At 37.8% G+C, this 13118-nt stretch overlaps 1 protein-coding gene across 6 annotated transcripts in view; it reads left to right on the plus strand.

The window, feature by feature from the left end:
- PPHLN1 (periphilin 1) overlaps nucleotides 1-13118 on the plus strand; it is a 73638-nt gene that overhangs the window by 54797 nt on the left and 5723 nt on the right. The window lies entirely within an intron of this gene.

Consider the following 13118-nt stretch of genomic DNA (forward strand, 5'->3'; position numbering starts at 1 on the left):
AGATAATATATTGCTGAAGAACTAACAGTAAGATATGCATAGGTGTGTTAGAGATGATGATATGTTGTGTTCCAGCTGAGATATTAAAGGAGGCAGGGTCATAACTTGATAACTGTGTCTTAGTACTCAGTATCTTGTCAGGTGAATTTCATGACTATACTGGTATATTTGCAGTTCATTTCGGTGTAAGTTGCTTGGTGTAAGTATAACTTGTAAGTAGCTTTTTACTGTACTTCTTAGAGCTACTATGTTATACCTTTAAAATGAAAGCTCTGAAAGAATGAATGCATGTGTAGGTAGGTATGCAGGGTGCAGCGTTTGTTTCTGCTTTTTAAATAAATTTTCTGTTTAGTTATGAAATGTACCTTTTATATTTCCATATTTGGTAGAAATTCATGATACATAAACTCTGGAATAGATGTTTTTATGTCACAAGGTAATATAAAGATGCTCACGTAATTCACTTGATGCAAAATATTTTTCAAGGAGTTTCTGAATTTAAGACATTAGGTTATTATATGAGGGCTGGAGTGAAGTCATACCGGAAGAGGGAGTGGAGAAGACTTGGGTAGCAGAAGTGGTTGCAGAAGCAAGGGCAGTAGGAGTGTTGCTTAGAATTGTTGCTTTATTAAATACGTATTGACCATCTGCAAGGTCTTTGGAGAAGGAGTAATGACATGGCCTTGTCTGTGGTAATGTTTGCTAAGCAGCAAAGCACTGAGGACAAAGAGAAGTGAACAGATGAGAGAAGGTAATGCTAAACTGAGGTAAGATGGAGTGAAACAGTGGTTCATATTAAAACTAAGCAACAGTCCCAGTTACTGGTTTCAGTGCATTGCAAGCCAATGAATGGGAAGTGATGGTTGTACTTTTTCTATTAAGAACGTAAGCTCCTGGCTTACCCTACAGAAAGCAACTTCTTCTTTTTTTTTTTTTCTTTTTGAAGAAACAGTTGCTGTTATCATCCTACACAGTTCATGGTACTCTTTAAGTAAATAAATAAAATAATCCTTTGTTTAGCGATAAATCAATTCTTTGTGGATACTAATTCTTGACATAACAAAATGTCTGGACTTGAAAATAGAAAGTTTGCAATGTTTATACCCTTATGTGATTTTAAAAAACAAAAAGCCTGCTGGAATTTCTAAATGAAATGAGAGAATGTCATTCATTTTCATTTCATTTCTTATTGAATTTGACTTGGTCTGTTCCAGTTGATTAAATTTTTTCCTTGTTTAATTCTGTTTCCAGGCACTCTGGTTCAGCCAGGTCTTGACTGACACAAATTGTTTTTGTTTAAGGAAAAAAAGAAAAAAAAAAGTTCTGGAAAGCTGCACAAAGTGAGGAATGCCTTATTTTTCAGGATATGTTTGTACGAATAACCCCTGTCTAGTCTGTATCTTTGAGAGCACGTGGTAATCTTTTATGAAGTAAGGTTAAAAGGTAAATGGCGTGGTACTGTTTCTTTTGGCTATTGCATTCGAGAGTTTGACCTTTAGGAGCCTATTTTTATCTCAGGCAGTAAACTATTTAGCTCTGCTTATCAAAAGAGACTTCACCGCTCTCTTTCCATGCTGTTCTTATCCAAAACACACTGTATCAATTTAGCATCAGTAGACTTTATCTGCAACAGCTATTATTCTGCTTCAAGATGCAGCATAAAATGTTTATTTATATTGCAACAGTAAGTTTTAGTCAGTGAATGCTTTCATGTATAGTTTTGTGGTTTCCAATGTCGTTGAGTAGTTTAGATCTTTTGTATTACCTCTTTATTATTATAGTGAATAATGTAAAATTCCTGAACCCAAAACACTGCTTTTAATGACCAGAAATCTGTAGAAATATAGTGATTATAAAACATGAAATACAGAAGGGGATTTAAATCTGTCAGAGGAGGAATAAGTGCAAAGTCAGTCTGTTAAAAATTGTAAGCAGTTTTTCAGCAGACTGATGAATTATTTAACTGGCTGAAATTGATCACTAAAACATTGTATCACTACAACTGCCAAGCATTTTTATTGCTTTCCTGAAAGTATGCAGAAATCAGCTTTGCAAGGAAGAAAAAATATAAAACAGAATATAGATACGAACAGTGTTGTAGTACCTTTATTATACTATTAGGATACCTTTTTGTTTTTTTTTTTTTTAAGAGATTTTAAATATTTCCCCAGATTAATATGGCAAAGTAGATCTACTTGTAGTTCTTAGCAGATTTTCTAATTATTTGAGGATATCTTCAAATCATCAAGGTGCTGGTGGTGATGTGGAATATTACCAACTGTTTAGTTAAAGGCTCAGTCCCATCCCTTCAGCTGTCTGTGTGATGTGCCCAAGTTCTGCACACTGGGGTACTGGCCAGAGGCAGAACTTGCTGCATCTCTCAAGCGAGCACAGTTCATAATGCTGCTAAAGCTACTCAGCAAATCTCTTTTGCCCTCATGAAGTCAACTGGGTTTCTGGGCAGCAAATGATTTGGTTCAGGGTTAATTTTTTTATTGTTTTAATCATGAAATTATATGATGCTTTACCACGTTACTCACAAACTTGTTTTATGATAAGAATAAATAAGGTATTTCATAAGATAAATCCAAGAGCACTGAGTCTAGAATTCTAAGTCCTTATGTAAGATTGTCTCTAGGATTGGTTGACTTAGTGAATTTGTTGCATTGTGCTGTTTTCATAATTTACAGATGTTAGGGATCACAGGAAGCTGCTTGAAGCTATGTGGTAAATACAGAGCTAAATACTCTCCCATCTCCCCTCAAAAGGAAGTATTTGATCCCAGTTTTCTTCTATAGATCATAATGTTTTTCGTAACAACTGACTGAAACCAGACTCAAAGCTTCTCAGTGGCAGCCAGAATCTGAAGACAGGCGAACACTTCAAAAAGTTATGAGTGTGTTCACATACCTTGCCAAGTCCGTTCCAGATCTGTCCTCCGTCAGTTCACCCCGTTAGATGACTTCTGGAAAATGTTTGGTGTCACTGCACTGAATGGTGCAGACATTCCTTTAATGAATTTGATAGGTAGCAGTTCTTGCACTGAAATGCTGCAGCACTGCTTAACTATCTCATTAACGAAGGCATGAAATGAGGACATTGAAAGCCAATGTTCTTCATTTCAGAAGATCTTCAAAAATGTATGTTTATACAATATGCTTGTTTTTCACGGGGAAAAGTAGTTTACGAAATAGAAATAAGTGATTCCCAAGGTATTTGAACCACGTAATTTCTGTGATTCTTCAGTGTTTCTTATGAGCTACCCTCTGAATGTATCCAGTAACTACTTCAAGTGCTCTGGGATACAGTCAGCAATGTATCCTCTGAGTAAATGCAGAACTCCTATTGCATTCTCTTGGACCACAATTGGTAATCACTGCCTTAAGGCATATGATTTACTAACCATAAAAGACAAGCTCCGTTCCTTGTGGCTTTTGCTTTAGGGAGAGACATGTTTTCAGTTTTTACCCATTTTTGGATCAGATTTCAGCTTCAGAATTGAAGTAGCTAGAATTGCGGGAGCAGGTTCAGAAGGAGGGATGAGTGTAAAACACTAACAAAAATACGGAAGAAATGAATGTGTTTGCAAAAATAAATGAGGTTTCATCATATATCCTCTCTGATCTCTTCTCTCCCCTCTCCCCCCCACCATTACGGGTTATGTTAGCTTTATGTTCTGTTTCTTAAGGTATTTGGTGTTTGACTGAAGATTCACACTAAGATGTGCAGTCATTTAAGCATAGATCCTGTGTGTTTTGTTTCTCTGGGCAGCAGTTTTGTGAGAGGTCCCAGCTGAACTCAAAGATACTACATGTTTAGCCTCACTAGTATAAGGCTGAACGTCCTCTCTAGGTGTCATCTACAGCTGCTCGTTACCCTCTGACCCCAAAGAAGCAGTTCCTCCCTGCAGCCTGACTGATGTCCTACACATGACCTAAGCAGGCTGATTTTGCCTAAAACCAAATTTTAAGGGTGGTCCTTTATAGTGCTGGCTCACAAATAAGAGAGGTGATGATTTCTGGCATGCAGATAGTGACAGGTGGCAAAGGGAAATGGTCTTTTCAGCTGTCACAGCTGTGTATGGGAAAAGATACCCATCCATGTGCTGGGGGAAAATTATGGAAGTCTTCAAAAATGCGGCCTTATTTTTTCTTAATTTTATATTCAAAGTTAGTACGTGGGTAAAGGATGAGACAAGATCATGACTTGGACATAGAAAAAATGTAAATCCATTACTGAAGCACTACTAAAACTGATTTGTGAGGCCAGTATAATGTGTGAAGTAATTCTAAACTCTCAGAAACCTTAAGGTTTAACATAAACTAAGTAATAAAATGTTGGTAATCTAAGAAATTGTTTTTCTTCTTGCAGCTGTTGCTTCTCCTTTCTGAAAAAGTTGTCCATTACATACAGTCCTTTATTGACTTCATGCAGTAATCTCTTTATGCAGTGTATGTGATTGAGCAGCACTGGCTTCTCTAGTGGTTTTTTTTATAAGTTGTGTGTTTATTTGGAGGCTACTCTTAGGCTTTGATGATGAGAATGCCTTCTCATTTTGAAGCTTGTTTAAAGTCACTGTTCTGTTAGCTTTGACTTCTTAGCAACAATGCAGTTGCCAGTTAACCATGCAGTTAATCTACTAGTTGTTCTTAACTGGAAAAGGAAGGTATATATTTTTTTCCTTTCTTACCGTTCTCCTACAATGCATTAGTGATGTAAATACAGGTGATCCACACTCCAGAATAAAATTCTCTCTTTCCCATTAACAAAAATAAGCCTTTTGATGCTGAAGGTGGACTCAGAGAATATTTACAGCTGAGGATATTTGATGGAATTGAAAAAACACTAAGAGTATTCTTGAGGAAAACCTCAGGTCACTTTGGCTGTAGTCTCATGCACTGCTGCTGATTTTGACTGCAACACAGTACATTTCTGTGGATTTCAAACTTCTGTACTTTCTCTATAAAAAGGGTGGTGTGCTTTTGTGATGAGTGGTTTCTCATGTAATTATTACCATTAATATGCAGCCCATCTTGATGAAGCTTAAACAAATACTGCTTTCTTTTATGGCCAGTGGACATAACTGAAAGCTATTAAAGAAATTGGAATGAGAGAATTAACGTAGACAAACAGTCTTCTGCAGATAAACTTCACCCTTCCTGTTTTGGATAGAGCAATAAGTTTACTGTGAAACACATTTAGGAAATAGCTTCCATCAATTCCGTGTTTTATAAATAAAAAGTTGCAGGGTGAGGTCCTTCCTTTGGCATAAAGTTGATTATTTCCTGCTTAATCCTGAACTCAGGCATTTTAAGTCATGTGATTGATTTTTTTTTTTTTTTCCTTTTAACATCCATCAGAGAGAAGAGCTTTTGGATTTTGTTTAGTTTATTGTACCATAAAAAGTGCAATTTCTAGGTTTTTAGATCATTATAGAACAAAAGAAAATTAATAGCTACCTCAATTGCTACTCTGGGAGACTTTTTTGATTTACTTGCAGAGATTTTTGTGGCTGATCGTTCTTAAACGTGTATCTGGATATTCATACATGTGAGCTGGAAAGGTATCATTGGTAGGTCTTTACGAGATAATCAGTACTTCTGGAATAGTATAGACAGTGATGAATTGTAGTTGCTATGGTCTATTTGATTTTGGATTTATAATCTGCTTGCAGAAGGCACACATCCTCACATCTGAGAAGAATATGTGAGAGGTAGAACTTTAATATTGCTGTTTTACCTACAGAACACACAAGTTAGTATATGAAGTAACAGTACCCTCGTCCAACACATCTGTTGTAAAGAAGCCAATGAAATCTAGGCCACACACAAACTGGTCTCCAAGGGCCTGTAGTTGGTGTTAGAATGCTGTTATTATGTGGTCTGATTGGTTTAGTAAAGAATTATCTCCAGTAAAACCATGTAACATAATAGTCCTTGCCCTCCCACATGGGAGCTGCTTTTGCCTGGCTGACCAAGACATTTCTGGAAGAAGTAATAATGCACTTGCTATTGCCAAAATATAGCACTAAATGAAGTGTATTGCTGTGAACACTTCTTGTTATATATCAATTCTTGTTCATTTAAACATTCGCTCAAAATCCTCCACTGTAGCATTTAAAATTACTGAAGTACATATATGGATTTCTTAGCAATGCATTTTAAGTAAACTTTTTGCTCCTTATTGAACTAATTTGTAATAATTTTTGAGTAGTGGGGAAGTATTTAAAAAAAAGTAAGCTTTTGTAACTAAACTTCTGTTGCTGAACTTTCCCAGATACTAATTTTATGGCTAGGAAATACAAGTCATGGCAGTTTAAATTTAATCTTACAGTGCGCTGGTTATAACGTATGTGATGATCTGCCTTCTCTGTTCACTTCTATTTAAAAGAGAATTGAGACAGTTCTATAGTTCATATGATCTCAACACAGTTAGCTTTTGCAAGGGTTGTTCAGACCCATATAGCCCTGATCTACAGATTTGTCCTTGTGTATCTCTAGCTGCAAACACTTGCTACAGTTGGTGAGGACTTGTCTTTTTAATTGCTTTTCATGCTTTGGCTCTACTTACGTGTTATACAAAAATTGTATATTCCATCTTTAAATCACTTCATAAGCACTGAGTACATGTAAGACAGTGATTTTTTTAAATTATTTTTTTTTTAAGTTTGGATAGTGAAAGCAAAAAGAAGAAAGTTGAGGAGTTACGTCTGTCCTCTGCAGAGATCATAATTAGGAGCACTGTTGCTCAGAGGCAGAATCCTGCATGAAGTTGCAGGAAAAAGGGGTGAGTGCTGCAGATGGGATCGTGGTGAAGGTGCTCCTTCAGCTGCTGCCTGCTGGAGCCAGTCATGCACCTCTCTTACAGTGAGCTCCACCCTGTGCAAACCCTGTGGCTTCACTGTCATTGCAGGAGGTGTCACCAGGGTGTGCTTTGAAGCAAAGGAGTGTCCAGATGATGTCTTGAGCTTAAACTGGGAGTGATGGTTTCACTGAAGTCAACCATCTGGTCTGCATGTTTCCTTGCCAGTGAATGGAGAAGACCAGAGCTGGATCTTAGGTCCCAAGCCAAGGCTTTCAGGCTAAAAATGTGTGTAAGCTCAGCAGGCAGATTGTTGCTGTAGACACACACACACACACACACACACACACACACACACACCACAATTTTATAGGACATTTTCCATCTTTTTGTGATAGAGTTCTACTTAAAGTGGAGCAGGAAACCTTGGTTGTGTGGTTTTGGTGAAAGCAGAGTCAGAATCAGAATTCAGGCTTCTAAAATGATGGGTGTATTGGCATTTATCCCACATGAGGGAGTTCCAGAAGACTTTTCAGTCAGGTATTTAAATGCCAAAAAATGTTTTAACATTTCTGAAAACTGATTAAATCTATTAAAGAAAGCATTAGAAACTTTCAATGGGAAGGGAGGCAGAATCGCATTTAAGTGCGAATAACTTAAATGTTTTCCATATCTCCAATAAGTAGCAAATTAACATGAAATTGTTCGTTATTATATAGTACATTAAATAACTTGGTTCCCTCAATTTGCATTTCAATGAATATCTAATCGGCCTTTAAACAGCACATTGATTAATGGGTGCAAAACTTATTGCATGGATTCAAGGCAAAATTGTTAGTGCATATTAAAGAAAGGAGTAGAATAGACTTGTTGATATGTTATAATTAAAAATTGTATCCCTACATTGTAGCTAAATATTAAATTTGTTGTACACTAATTTAGCTTTTTGTGACCGTGAAAAATAGTTAATCTTGCATGAAAACCAATTTTAAATGTCTTGATCACAAGAACTGTTTGCAATGGTTTAATGACAGTTCTGAGCATTCTTTGCACTGCGGAGCAATAAGTTTATATATTGTGCTCATAAACATAGCAGTACAATTACATTCTACTCCAGTAATGGAAATGTCTCTGTATTCTTTCAGCAGAGCATTAGCTTATTGTTCTTGAGGAGAGTGGATGTAGTCTAATTTGCATGGTTGAGAAAAATCTAATGTAGCGTGTAAATTAAAAAAGAGTCATTCGGGGAGAGGTAATAATTCCTTTCAAAAGAAGTCTGTGGCAAGGAGAATTCTTTGTTACCAGCAATATTGAAGTCACTGATTGTTCACCGACTTCCCAATTTGCTAGTACTTACATGCACAATTACAATGTAAGATTTGATTGCATTTGCAATCAGCTCAGAGCTAGGTCTACATTACAGAATCTTTTCGTGTAGCTCACAGTCAGTCTGCTCATGCTGGGAAAACCTGGCAGAGGTGTGGTTGTGTTAACAGAAGAGTGCTTTGTCGGGTTTATTTTAGGGCTGCTGAGGAAGGGAAATAAAAAGCTGACTGATACCACCAGAGGGCTATACCAACCTAGCTATCAGCTGGGGGAATGAAAGCTGTTACCTCTGTCTGCTGCAGAGGAGCCCTGGGGCTTCATTGAAGCGAGAGAGATTTCAGGCAGTTTGCTCTTTCATTAATGGGATGTGGTATGGCTTTCAACCCTGTGCTCTGCAAGTTCAAGCACTGCCTTTGTCAGAAATCAAATAACTATCAGGGAGTGTGTTGCTTCTCTCCTTGCATGGGGCATTTGATACTTGTGGGAATTGTGCCCTTAGTAACGGAGCAGTTTCTGTCTTCTGAAAGATAATATATAAAGTGATTACTTGCATGAATCACAGGCATTAGTTGTGATTGCTGAACATGTTGGATCTTCTCAAGGGTGAGTTAGTATCTAAGGGTTGCAGGCTGTTTAACGTGGTTTCTGTGCCACAGCCCTAACTCACCTTTGTCTGTGCTGAACGGAGCCTTAAGGGTCAGGATGTAGAGCTAGGTTGGGAAAACTGCCGTAGGCTTAAATAAGGTTAGTGATTATCTCCACTTTAACCTTCCTGGTTTTCCACAGCCCCTTTGATTACTGTGTCTATTTGTATTGTTGAAATAAAGCTTTTTGGTCAGGTATGCAAGACTTCAAGACCAAGGAGTCAAAGTATCTGAGTTGAGTGTCCTGCAGACTGTAGTCTCCTGCAAGGGGGGAAATTTTATGTTCTGATTTCTGTTCTCGTTAGTGTTCATTTATGTTGTCCAGCAGCTCTGTTGTGCAAAATGCATGGGCAGCTCCAGATAGTTTTGAAGAAGTACACCGTACTGTGCAAGGCATGGAAAGGAAATGATGCAGACTGTCAGTGAGTAGTAGACATGACATCAAGGCGTTCCCTAGCTAGGTATAATTTCACCCACACCCAGAATTTGAAGTTACAACCAAGTTTTGGTGATGATGTTTAGAGGATGGTGTGAACTGGTGCTCATACATCAGCTGAGCCATTCCACAAGCATCATCTGATTTAAGTCAAAACTGGCATTAGATGACCACTGTAGAAGGGACATCAGAATATAATAAATGAGTAGTCTCCAGGTGGTTGCTTTTGCCTCTCCACCCTCAGAGGTTAATGTCCCTGAGGAGAAGAAGATAATCTGCAGTATCCTTTGTCTCTTTCACATCATCATCAAAAATTTTATTTAAGTCACTGTTGACTTGCTTTGAGGTTAACTCTGGAGAGTTGTAGGGCTCAGTCACCTTCAGTTGGTGGGCAGAAAAGGTGGGGGCTGACATCCTTATTGCTCTAGCTGGATCTGGAAGGCAATGTCCACTCAGGCCCTTAGCTATATTTAAACAGTTTTAGTGGTGCAACTTTTGGTTTAGATTTCTCGAATATAGGAAGAGTGTTCACTGGTGTGCTGTAGGTGCAACATTTAGATTTGCATTTTGGTAAAGCCAAAATGCTTATACAGACTAGCACAGTGAAGGGCTGATCTCAGCCAGAGCTTCTAGGCTATTATCATGTAGGAGTGAAAAGAAGTTAAAACATCATGTGAGTAATATAAAGTAAGCATCTTTGTGATCCTCTGAGCTCATGGATGTTTTGCTGACCTTGGAAAGGTTTTCCAGAGATAATTTGAATGCAGCTTTTCCTTCACTGGTAAATTGTACTTAGAGTACAGGTATATGTATGACATACATTAAAAACCAAAAAGATATTTAGGAATGGAACACCTGTTTCTACTCCTCCTCCATCTGCTTGCTGTAGTAATACGTGTTCTGTTCATTATGCTGGTGCTATAGCTTAGTTCAGAGTGTAAAAGTACACTATGGCCTTGGATCATCCTTTGGCTTTAGCTGTTTTCAGGGTTACACATATATCAGACAGAATGGTCGCATTGTTGCTATCGTTCCATTTTTGTTTTTCACTATAAGCACTAGTTCTTCTTTCCCCACACATGGAATCATTTTCAGGTTTCAGCTCCAGCTGCTTACAGACAAATGTTCCATGGTTTGAACTCAAAATCAGTATCAGCTGGAATTTTAAAGGTGGGGATATTTTGCAACCTTGCTGGGTTGTAAGTTCTTCCAGTATTCTTCTCTAACAGAGCTTTTTTTGGAGTATTTTCTGCAGTTTCTTTTTCTCAAGCAACATTTCTCTGCTTATTTCCCAGTACTAGCTTTCTTCTCTTCTGTAGAGAAGATGGATATGAATATGCACAGCCACCATCTTTGCTTTCAGCAGCTTTGAATACTTTCGCAGTTCTTAAAAATAGTTCATCAATAGTTCATATTCTCCTGTAATTGATATTCTTGTGAATGATAGTCTCAGTTCCCTTCTGTAAAGCACGGTAACTTCTCTCTGACAGTTTTCATGCGCTGGTTTCAGATAGTCTGGTTTATGAAGTTATTTTCCCTTCTCAACTGTGGTTCTCGGTTCTTCACTTGTGCTGATGCATCTGGTTTTAGAATTGAATCACTGAATCACGTTAATTGGAGGGAAGTAATTTGAAAAGGGATCATTTCAGTGATGCAATTTTTGTTGCAGCTATATAAATAGGCTTATTAGCACAGTTGAGGAGGAGGCAGATTGCATTGGGAGCATCAGAATTAGCAATGAGGCTAGAAAGCTTGTTGAGGGAAAATTACTCAATTGTTGTTACAGGAGCTGAGCTGTTTCCTTTGTTTTCTGTTGCTAGAAATACCTTCCTGCCCCACCTTCTGCCTTCTTCCTCTGTGTCAGGTATTCCATTTTTTAAGTCTTTTGTCGCAAAAGAGCAATGTTGCTGAAAACATTCATCTCTTGTACGAAGGCATTTGTTTCCACTTCATTGTGTCAGCAAAGTGTCTTCTCTGACTGCAGACTCAACAGTGGTGGTGGCCCACTTGATTCTCCTTCCAGGCTTCTTTTGTGAGTCTTTGGAAGAAAAATATGCACAAATCTTTACATGCTGAAGTTCAAAACATTTCATCTGGGTTGTTTCTTCAGGATGCGGGAGAGAAATATCAGGGCGCTATGTGCCACTCATTTGAAGACCAGCTTAGAGTGGAGAGCACTTACATTGGCCCTGTTCCAGGGTACCTTACAGCATAAGAGATGGGGCAGTGTTGCCTGTGTTCTCCATTTGTGCTGAGATCTCACAGGTGTCAGTGTTGCTCTGCAGGCTGTAAGACTGTTGGTTATCGGGGCAGTTTACCTGCGGAAGATCATTCACACGTCCTTGGTCTGAAGGAGGTGTGAATAGGATAAATAGACGTGGAATAAGAAAAAAAAATCTCACCAACCTTTTGAACCATTTCCTCTCTAACATAATGGCTTTGGGGTTAAAAAGAACTTTCCAAAATCATTCTGTGAAGGTGATAGGAAGCCTGCTGCAAGCACTTGAAAGGCGTGCGTTTTCCAAATGAAATACCATCTGTCTGTCATGTGGCTAATCAGACACAGCAATTCTTCCTGAGCTTTTTCCTTGGAAAGAATCAGGAAAAAAAGGAGCTAACATCTGCTCTGTTTTAATTTCTCTTAGCAAGTATCCTACTTCACTTGCTGTGAAAAGTGAGCTCTGTGAGAATCTCTGTTTCTGATATTTTTGCTACCAGACAACTGAACGTATAAAGCAGGAAACAAACCCAATCTTTGAAAAAATGCCACGTGTGCGCTGTTTCCACATTTGAGGTGTTTTGCACCAATCTGTTTTGGACTGCACTGTTGTTTTTGACTTCGTAATCTCTCTTGAAAATGAGTTCCTCTCAATAGATTTTCTTTCGTTTCCTAACCACTGTTTGAAAAATGGATCTGGTTTTAAACTTACAGCATCATAGAATATACTGTCAAACGTTTGACAAGTCTTTAATGAGAATATTGTGTTAAATCATTATGTTTCTGACAATGATAAATAGAAAAAAGTAGTGTAGCATTGGTGGGAGAATTCTGTTTGGTTCAGGTTTTTGTTCTCTCTTCTTCCTCTTTTTCTATTTTTCTCCTCTCCCCCTTCCCCCTTCCCCCCCCCCCCCCCCCCCCTTTGTTCTGTAATACAGAGAATCCTTTATATACAATAGCATCATCTGTGCACAAAATACCACAGATTCACAGAATTGTAGGTGCTGGAAGGGACCTCTAGAGATCATTGAGTCCAACCCCCTGCAAAGCAGGCTCTCTACAGCAGGCAAAATACAGATTAATGTGCTAGGAAAAGTTCACATAACATTACAGAAGTTCTAGCATAATATTGAAATATTGAGAAATATCGACATATTTATTCTTCTTGTAAAACGTGGAGATATGCAACTGATTTACCTTTCTTCAAAAATTCATTGTGTTTTCTGAAATTTGTCAAATAAAGTAGGATTGTGTGAAACCGAACTGCTTCTGGTAGTTGAAAGACTTTGATATGCTCCTCTTTTGGTGGTGTTTGATTAATAACCTCATTTGGAATCTGAAAAAGGTGAAGGACTACTGCCAAGATTTCTTTTATCCTTATTGGTTGAATCACACATGCAGTCAAACTTCTTACAAGTTATGTTTGCCAAGGACTTCTGTGAGAGATGGAGATCCAATAAATAAACTTTATCTGGTGAAAATATTTGAATATTACTTGTATTTAAAGCACTATGAAAAATTAAAACTAAGTTAGCGCTGTGTAAAGATTGAGATTGCTGGTTCAATTTGCACAACAGTTATATTCATTTTACATATCATTTTACAAAAATCTGGTTTAGCATTTGCACTTTCTTCTGCCATTATTTACTAAATAGTGTTGCAAAAGGAACTTGTTCTCTTTTTTGGCATTTCT

The sequence above is a fragment of the Phasianus colchicus genome, chromosome 1 (genome assembly GCF_987193195.1).
Source record: "Phasianus colchicus chromosome 1, bPhaCol1.hap1.1, whole genome shotgun sequence".
Taxonomy (NCBI): domain Eukaryota; kingdom Metazoa; phylum Chordata; class Aves; order Galliformes; family Phasianidae; genus Phasianus; species Phasianus colchicus.